This window comes from Acinonyx jubatus, chromosome B3 (assembly GCF_027475565.1).
Source record: "Acinonyx jubatus isolate Ajub_Pintada_27869175 chromosome B3, VMU_Ajub_asm_v1.0, whole genome shotgun sequence".
Classification (NCBI taxonomy): domain Eukaryota; kingdom Metazoa; phylum Chordata; class Mammalia; order Carnivora; family Felidae; genus Acinonyx; species Acinonyx jubatus.
Window position 1 is genome coordinate 31,647,095 of NC_069386.1, and position 9,704 is coordinate 31,656,798.

Here is a 9,704-nt window from a genome sequence, read left to right on the forward strand (position 1 = left end):
TCAGTTCAAATGTCACCATCTTTGGGGAGCCTTCCCCAATTCTTCCAGGACTTCTTCCTCCTTCCTCTGGACCCCACAGCTCTTCCTACTTCAAGTTTGTATAAATGTTATCTCCCCTAGTGAATCATGGCCACTCCATCCAACCATAGCCTGGGATCTCGCATAAAGGAAGGCTGCACAAAGAAATGAACCAGAAGCCACTGGCTGAGAGCCACTTCCTGAGCATCAGCCTTGGATGCGGATAGAGGCAGGCATGCCCTGGGAAGGACAGGGATCAGCCAGGGTAGGGCCAGGCTGCCTGGACAGCCAGCAACGCAAGGGGGAAAGCCAGGGATGGGAACACGATCTCAACCCCACAAGCCCGTGAGGCTCAGAGGAAAAGCAAAAGGTATTTTCAGATATTGAGGAAGCAAATCGGTAGGCGGACACATGTGAAGCAGTACATTCTTCAGCTCTAGAGCTGCTGCCCAGTCTGGGACTTTGTGGCCCTGAGTCCAGAAATGCAGAAATGATGACATGGGACAGGAGGATAAGGCCTTGATACCCAGAAGTGTGTGGAGGGTCAAATCGAGGAAAGATACCAGTGAGCAGAGGACCCGTCTCCCTTCACTGGGGTGCAGAAGAAGCAACAGGCCAAATGATGTCCCCAGTCCATGGCAGGCCCTGACTCTACCTTGCCTGGGACGGGACAAGCAGTCTATCCCCAGAACCCAAAAGGGGACATCCGTGCCTGGGTGTAAATGGAGCAAGAAAATGGTCCTTAAAGTATCAAATCAAATTCTGTGTGCCAGCACAGATGAGGTAAGTATGACGATAGGGCAAGAGAGGAGGAACTGCCTGCCAGAAGGCCACCTCCACTGGCAGGCAAGAACTAAAGAGCCTGAACTGGAAAACCCAAAGTTTCTGCCCTGCGTGCGGCTGTTGTGTGCTGTGACATCGGGCAGCGCCTTCCCCCGCCCCCGCAGGGTCATGCATATCTATAGTGGGAGCTGTAGACTCTGTGCTGAAGGACTCTGTGAACAAGGAAAACCAGAAGGAGCTGTGCCAGGCAAGGGGTCAGGAAGGGCAGAGGGGTGGGAGATGCAGGCCCTGGGCCATGGCAGGAAAGAGGCTCCGGCCGGGCAGGGAGGCCTGGAAGGCCTGAGGTGTCGCTAATGAGGTCCCGACAGACGGAGCTGGGCGTGAGTGAGCTTAAGGAACCAGCCCTCCTCCATCCCGGCACTCAGCACACTTCAAATTAATAATTAAAATGCTTCCTGTCAGATTCCAGCCTGACACATAATTAGAGCAGCTCCAGGCTTTAGGCGATGGTGATGAAAACAGTTCTTGTTAGAAAGAGACTTTTCCGGGCATGAACAGGATAAGGATAGAACCCTTCTCTTCAAATTTCTCCATCAGGGCCTCCCCTCCATTCCAGACAGATATGGACAGAGGCTTTCCTTTTAGCTTGAGGACAGGTGGGGGCGTGGGGAGGGGCAATCCGTGTCTCCATCTATACTGGAGGAGGTAGGACAAGGTGCCATCCTAGCTGACATGAGGGTGCGGCACAGGGATTTGTGCAAGAAGGTGAGCAGGTGGGGGCTCCTTGGGGTTTCAAAGGCCGGTCAGACAAATCTGGAGGCCAGCTGCCGAATCCCATCCCCAACATGAACACACAAAGTGTTGATATCATATCTTTTCCCCATAGGGCTGCTGGGAAGTCGCTGAGCTCAGCTACTTACTATTCAGGGGCCAAGGCGCCCCTGGCCCCACCCCACCAGCCCATGGCATCCATCATTTCCTTCTAGAGCACAGCCTTCCCCCACTCCTATCAACAAAGTGGGGCATAGAACCAAGAGTGCTAGCTTGTGGGCCAGCAAAGTGGGGCATAGAATCAAGAGTGCTAGCTTGTGGGCTTCTCAGACCCCCACGAGCAGAGGTCAGAGGTGCTGTCCGTGGTTCCAGAGAAACTCAGTTTTCAGGCTCCTCTTGTCAGTTCTCCCAAGAGCCTCTGTCAGTCTCCTCCCTCCCTTGAACCATGCCCCCAGATGCCAGATGCCAGTCCCTGTGCCCTGTGAAACTGTCACAGCTCCACACCTGCCACCAAGTCAGGCCCCCCAAGAGAGGGAAGGGATCCCACTGCTTAGCTCATTGAAGGAGAACCCTTTACCTTGATGGGCCTGCCCTCGGGAGTTTGGGACTTGGAGCTCATGCCAAAGCTACCTATGAGCAAAAGAAAATCATTTTAAAGCAATGTTGTGCTACTTCATTGACGTTGCCTTCATAAATATTTCAAAGGTGTTTATTAGGAAAACTACAGGAGTGGAGAGGAGGCTGCTGAGGCCCGGCTGCTGAGAGATGCCCCGAAAGGTCTCAGCTACCACTGCCACCACCACCAGTGAAACATGTACTCCTTCTGAGGGGCTGGCCTGTGGGGGCTGCAAAGAGAAGGCCACTCTGTTGGGCAGCCGACCCCTTGCAGCAGGCAGCTGCTCAGAAACCATGCTCCTATCCTCAGATTGAACCCCATAGGGCTATATAACAGAGTCCTACGGACACAGCACTGAGCTGGGGGCAGGGGCCTCCTGGGTTTTCCTCTGAGCTTTGCTGCTAGTTGCTGGGCAATTGCTCCCCTCCTCTGAGCTCAACAGTACAATGGACAAAGGCTGAGGGTCCCTTCCTGGGCAGGCTGACATACCCAGATTGTGGATGTTGTCCTTTGCTCTCCTCCCCCAACACCCCCACCCCGCCCTCGCCAGCCAAGGCCGAGTCGGACCAGGAGCGGCGGGGCCAGAGCAGGTGCACAGGGCCAGACTACCCCCCTTCGCCGGAGCAGGTCTCGGCTTGCCTCACCCCCCTCCAGGGGGCAGGGTCTGGGGAGGGGGTAAGAATGGTATCTACCTGCTGCCCCACCATCCCTCTCGTGGGGGTGGACAGGAATGGAGGCACCATGGCTGCCTCCGATGCAACTCTCTCCTCAGAAAGAGCTTCTTTCTCTTCCCCAGGCCAAAGCCAACAAGCCAATTAAACCCCGAGAAAGCAGGATCGATCGGCAGGCCAAAGGATTACATTGATCCACAATACTGGTACCCAGGGGGCCGTGGCTGCTTCTCCCTTGCACCTGAGCAATGAGCAATCCTCCCCGCCCCTGTCTCCATCCTCCCCCACCCCACCCCCACCCTGTCTGACTGTCTGTCCCTTCTCTGGTCTCAAGTCATAACTGTCTCCTTTATCTGCACTGAGCCTAATGCCATCGGCGCCGACTTCTCCTTTCACACTGTGTAAGTGAAGGTGAGGTGGCCCCGTGACGCCCCTGTCCTTTGGGTGATCTGTCCCCATCTCAGTCAACCAGGGAAGGAGGGTGTTCCTCTCCACCCCATTTTACAGATATAGCCTACAAGGACACAGAGCATTTAGTACCCAGCTCCCCAAGGGTTAGCGGGTAGTGTTTTCTACACAGAACATGGGAGTGGGCGAAGGGAGCTTAGGGAACCTTCTCTGGTAAATAAAAAAAAAAAAAAAAGAAGAAGAAAATGACTTGCAATTACCATATCAATTGTTTCTGGGTAAATAGGTACTTCTAAGAGATTTTTAAAATAGATTATTCCCTTGAATAGGTTAAACACCCTTTGGCAGCCTCATTTACATTACTCATTTGCTGGGAAATTCTTTTTTCAGGGACAGTGCAGAAGTAAACTTCAGCCTCAGTCCTTTCCCTTCGGAAACCGGATTAAGGTGGTCTGGGCGCTTCTGGCCTGCAAAGCACAGGGTCTGCTCTGTGCCCAGGGCTGGGTGGGGGAATCCAGACCTGCTCTGGGGAGGAGGTAAACTCCCAGAGAATGGTGAAGGAGCCAGTGAAACACTGAGGTGCCGTCAGAGATGGGGAGGTGGGGGAGATCTGCATAGGAGGGAGGGGAGAGAGGGCAGATCCCCTGGGAATGGGGGCAGGGAGTGGGGATCTTGAGCAAACGCTCGTAAATAGGATTGAATGTGGTGCATGCAACTTCTGGCACTCTATCAATCATCTCTGTCCCCTTCTCCCTCATCACCCATCACCCATTCTGTCTTCCACACAGAGCAGAACGCACTCACTCCTCTCTCAGCACTGCAGAGGCCATTCCACAAATGCCCTGGGTCTGGAATCCCTGGCTGCCAGCATTCTCTTGTGCTGACCCAGATCCTCCCAGCTGCAGCGGGCCGGCGGACACCCAGAAGGGCAGCATGGATAGAGACGCCAAGGAAATCAGCACCCCAGCCATGTCACCCAGGCCCTTAGCATGGTCACCCAAGGAGGCTGAGCCCCATCTTGCAACCGGGGCCCCTTCGGGTTCCTGGAAGGTTCTCTGAAGGTGCCATCAGTGAGCACATGGACTTCAAAGCAATTACGCAAACTATAGGGGAAAAAAAAATCGTGCATTCATTCATTAGCAGCAAATTACACTTGATTATCTTAGCGAATAAGGCAAAATGTCAGGTCAGCGACTGGCAGAGACGCATGTTGGTCCTTCCTCCAGCACCCTAAGAATGGGGGTCACATTCTGCAGGAACCATTTTGGAGAGAATACCTAAAAATGAGAGCAGGAAAGGAGCAGAGTAGGGTGCAGACCAGGCCCCCCGGAGAGCCCAATGGCCCAGGGAATTAGAGGACCAGGTAGGCAAACTCGGGAAGGACTGGAGGCCAGACACCCCACAAGAGGGTGGTGGGGGGCAGTGGTAGAGGAAGGATGTTAGATCTGGCTGGTCTGCAGTATAGCGGAGGCTTGGGATATCCTGGTGCAGAAGCAAGTCTGAGACACGAAGGGAAGGAAGCTGGAAGAGTACAAGGCTGCTTCCTTGAGCCTGGCACAGGCGCGCAGGGAGCGGGACAGATGGTCCTTCCCTCTGTGGAGAACGCGGTGCTCAAGGGAGGGAGGGAGCCAGAACCAGCCACGTGGCTGTGCACATCTGGAGGCCTGGGGGCGACCAGAGATGGGGGGTGGGGGGGAGAAAGGGAGGCAGTGGGAGGAGGAGAGGGGAGGGGCCCTGTTTCCTACACTGAAGGGTCTGAGCCATCATCCATGGTACCCCATCCTCCCTCATCCCCCCTCTCCCCCCAGAGCCTGGGTGCCTGGTCTGAGAGCAAGAACTCAGGATTCCTCCTCTCCCCTGGGCCCCACAACACAGGGCCCCCTTTCTTCATGCACATAGGATCACAGATTCCCTCAACCTTCTTTGCACCTGTATTTTCTGCACTTCCTGTAGTGAGAAAAAATGCCCCATGGTCTGATACAGTGATCACTGAGAACAGTTGGCTTGTGTCAGGTGCCTTGTCTCAAAGGTCTCTGCCCTGGATTGTCCCTCTGAGCCCTGTTTTGCATTAACTTGTACGCTAGGCTAGAGCTTCTGGGTCACACATATCAAATATTTAGCAATGATCTCAACCAGTGGCATCAGAACTTCTAGGAATGGAGCCAAGGCAGCAGTCTCTTAAGTGATTCTAATGGGCAGCCAGGGTGCAGAACTACTGGACTAATGCAATCTGGAGTTGTATCACCAGGAGCATAGTGCTCAGGATCAAGGAGGTGAGAGAACGATCTATATGAGCTGAAACATTATCAGGCCAGGGCCTCACTCTGAAAGGACAATGATGAAACATGGCCAGGGAAGGGCAGTGGGGGTGGAGAAATCATACCCGCCAAGGAAAGTTGAGGAGAAGAGGACGTTTTGCTGCTCAGACACTGGGGAAAGGCTGGGAACAAAGGTCGGAGACCCTCTGTCTCTGAGGGCTGGGATGTATCTACCCCATGAGATCCTGTGTTTTTTGTGTTCTGATGAGCACCATCTCATTAGTGGTGAAATAGTCACCATAACTACCTGGAGGTAAGGGAGCCAAACAGCAGGTTATGAACATCCTCAGACACAAAGTGCAAAAGACTTAACTTGCCCTGAGGCATCCGCATCCGGTGAGGTGTTGATAAATATCCCCCTATCCATTACCCAGGTGTTCTGGGTACAGGATGTAGGAGGCAGCCTAGCCCGAGCACACACTCAGACCTCCACGCTGCTCCCACCCCATTCAGCAAGAGGCAGACACACTCACTTCCAGAACTGGAGTCCCAGAACCATGAAGACAGAGGCAGCGGGCTGCCACAAGGCAGATGCTGAAGGGGAAGGCGGTTGGTCCAAAGTGGGTTGGGGAGGAAGAGATGACCACAGACCTCCCACCTATTCCTGGGCGGGGCTCCATCCCTGAGGTTCCTTTAAGCCCATCTGGGAATTCCCAGCACCCTTCCTGCCCTATCTAGAATCCATTCTGCTAGTGGCCCTGAGTGCTCTTTGCCTGCTCATTCTTGCTTCCACAGGGACTGGTGAAACAGGCTGTCAAAACAATCAGCAACTATACCAACATTTAAAAGGCACAGGCCTGTGTCCCTGAGATCTCACTCCCCAGAAGTGCTCCCATACTACAGAAACCCAAGCACAAGTTTGTAGTATTTGTATCCGAACTACAGGAACGGGCAAAATATATTCTAGAACAGCAGTACTATGAGATACTTACGTACCCATTCAAAAAGAATGAGGGATGTCTTTGCAAGAAGCTAGACACAAAATAGTACGTACTGTAGGATTCTATTCACATGAGGTTCAAGGACAAGCAAAATCAACCCATGGTGAAAGCAGCCCGCATAGCTGCAGTTGGGGCCATTGAGTGGGAAGGGGCACAAGGTAACTTTCTAGATTCTGAAAGTGTTTTATATCTGGATCTGGGTACCTTACCTGGGTAAATGTGGAAAAATCCATGGGGCCATACATTGAGGACCAGCATCTTTTAAACACTAGACGCACGTAACACCTCAATATAGAAAGTAAAGAAAAAGAAGAACTGTGTGGGAAAATGGGAATGAAAACAGAAAACACATAGCAGGACAATCCAGACGCTTTCGGTTGTAGAGAAGTGTTAGCCTAGGGAAAAGTCTAGAAGGATAGCAAGCCCTTAATAATGCTTCCTTCTGAGTGGGGGGACTTGAGGTGAAGACAACTCTACATTTCGTTGTTAAATAAGGAAATTTAACCAAGTAAATCTGAAGATCTCATTGGCTTTCTTAAATGATTTGGGCCCTCTAACCAGTAGAGGGAAGCTCCCCGGAGTTGTACAAAATGGGGGGGGGTTTACAGGAGGGTGGGGCAAGGAAGTTTTTGGGAAAAGGATGTTCCAGGCAAGGCTGCTTTCTCTGGGCGGGGTAGAGCAACGGGAAAAGCAAGGGGTCTTACCATGCAGATGACCTCATCTTCCTTTGGGGGGACGGAGAGGGCCCACGTGGGCAGATTCATTGACGACCATCAAGAAATCCCCACTAAGACTATATTTCTGGGGGAGGTCGAAAGTGCAGTTAGATTGTGTATTCAGTCCTGGTTTAGGGACTTGGCCTAAGTGATGCCATGTCAGGCCTGTGACATTTTGTTTTTGTTTGTTTGCTTATTTGTTTAACACAACATTGTTCGCATTTAAACTGTTTAATCGGCTGCTCCCCCCCTGTCCCCCCGCCCCAGTGCAGCACATTACTTCACGGCTCCTTTGGTTCCTGCTTCCCTGGGAAACCCCTGCCCTTGGAGGCCTGGGATTCTGCTACTTGGGGCAGACTTTGGCTTCATGTCTCAGTTTAAGACTTGGGCTTGGGGCGCCTGGGTGGCGCAGTCGGTTAAGCGTCCGACTTCAGCCAGGTCACGATCTCGCGGTCCGTGAGTTCGAGCCCCGCGTCAGGCTCTGGGCTGATGGCTCGGAGCCTGGAGGCTGTTTCCGATTCTGTGTCTCCCTCTCTCTCTGCCCCTCCCCCGTCCATGCTCTGTCTCTCTCTGTCCCAAAAATAAAAATAAAAACGTTGAAAAAAAAAAATTAAAAAAAAAAAAAAGACTTGGGCTTTGCAGGAGGACCTCTGGACACTGCCCAGTTCGGAAGCTGCCAGGGTCTCTGCTCATTGGCCTGCATACTCAACGACGGCCTCCTGGGACAAGCCACGTCAGGTCCTCCCCGTGAACAGACCCCTGGAAGGCATGGCTCCTGCCTGTGAGCAGAAGCAGAATGCTCTGAAAGGGGAGACAATCAGGTAGAGAAAGGCAGCATGACTCAGGGCCCCCTCAGCCATGCTATTTTCACCGCCTACCCGGTCTCCTCTGAGTGATCAGATCCACTAAGTGGTCTTCACAGCCATGGTTACAAATGCTCCTGGAGGTGAATTCCGGTCACACCTCGAGCCAGGCAAATGAACCCTTGCTCTGTCCCCTCTTTAATATGGATGTGACACCTGCAGGCTACAGCTTGTCGCACTGTGAAAATTATTTCTCCATTAAAACGCAGAAGTTGGAGCTCTGCCCAGGAAGGCAGCTAAAAATACTGCTCTCTGGGGGCGCTTGTCACACGGGACTTGGTGGCCACCTTCCTCACCCCTCAGCCCCCAGGAACGCCCCACCCCTGTTGGCTCCCTCCTGCAAGCACTTGATCCAGTGTCTGAGGCTTATCCTGCCCCTGTCAGAAAGGAAAAGCACTGGTTACCATGCCTATTTCACAGATGGGCAAACTGAGGTCACTGTGCCCCGTCTGCAAAATCGCCTAGGGAGTGAGAGCCTGCAGCCCCAGCCGCGGGGGAAGGAAAATAACCCCTCACATGCACCCAGCGCTTTATAGTGTGCCGTGTCTTCTCACCCGCTGTCTTGTCCAACTCTCAGAGAGATCCCGTGAAACAACTACCATCGTCCCCGCCTTGCAGGTAGCATTTAGCCTAGTGAGGTGAGCAACACGTTTGAGGATGCAGGGGGTAATAAGGGGCAAAGGCAGAGCCCCGGTATGAGTCTTTTGATTCTAAAACATACCCGAGAACCAGCAGTGGGAGGTGCTCACCTCAAACGAGGTGACCGGTCTCAATGCTGGGGCCTCGGACTTTATAATAGGTGCCCTGGTTGGTGAAGAATGCCACATGCATTTCAGGGGAGGGCTCAGCACCCTACTTCATAGATAAGGAAATTGAGGTTCAGAGGTATGAAGGTCTTTGTCACAAGTCAGTAGTAGAGCTGGGAACAGAAGTCAAGTCCTGACCTCCAGCCCAGGTTCCTCCGGCTGCCCCAGGGGCTGTGGAGCTCTAAGAATGACTGGCTGGCCAGGTGCTCAGATCCTGTCACCCAGTGGCAGATGGGCACAGTACACCCTGCAGGGTCCCACATCCCAAAGGAACCCGGTCCTCTGGAAACCTGTTTGCTGCCTCTCTTCTCAGTCTTTGGAGGTGGAAGATGGTGAAATCCTCAGGTCTATTTTTCATACAAGAAAAGTAAGGTCCAGAGAAGGTAAATTTCCTGCTCAGAGTCACAGGGCAGAAGGAGGTCCCGGACCTGGATCTCTGATTCAAGTCTGGTGCCCATTCCACGGGGTCAGCCAACAACAGCAGGCAGAGCTCCTTCCCTGGCATCAGCTTCTTACCACATTTCAGCTTCCACATCTGTAAAATGGGGGCACTAGAAGTGGCCCTTAAGAAGCCCAAGAGCTGAGTCTTTGGAGACAAAGAAATTAGGTGATGCTTCCAGAAGTGGGAGGCGTCCCATACACTGACCGAAAGCTTGGTTTTCTGGACAGCAAATTTCACTTTACCAAGAAGGAAACTGAGGCCAGGGAGGGGCTGCATGGCCACAGAGATCCAGCGGTTTAAGGACGGCGAGAGGGAGGAGATACAGGCATCCCACTCTGGCCTCAAATGTCC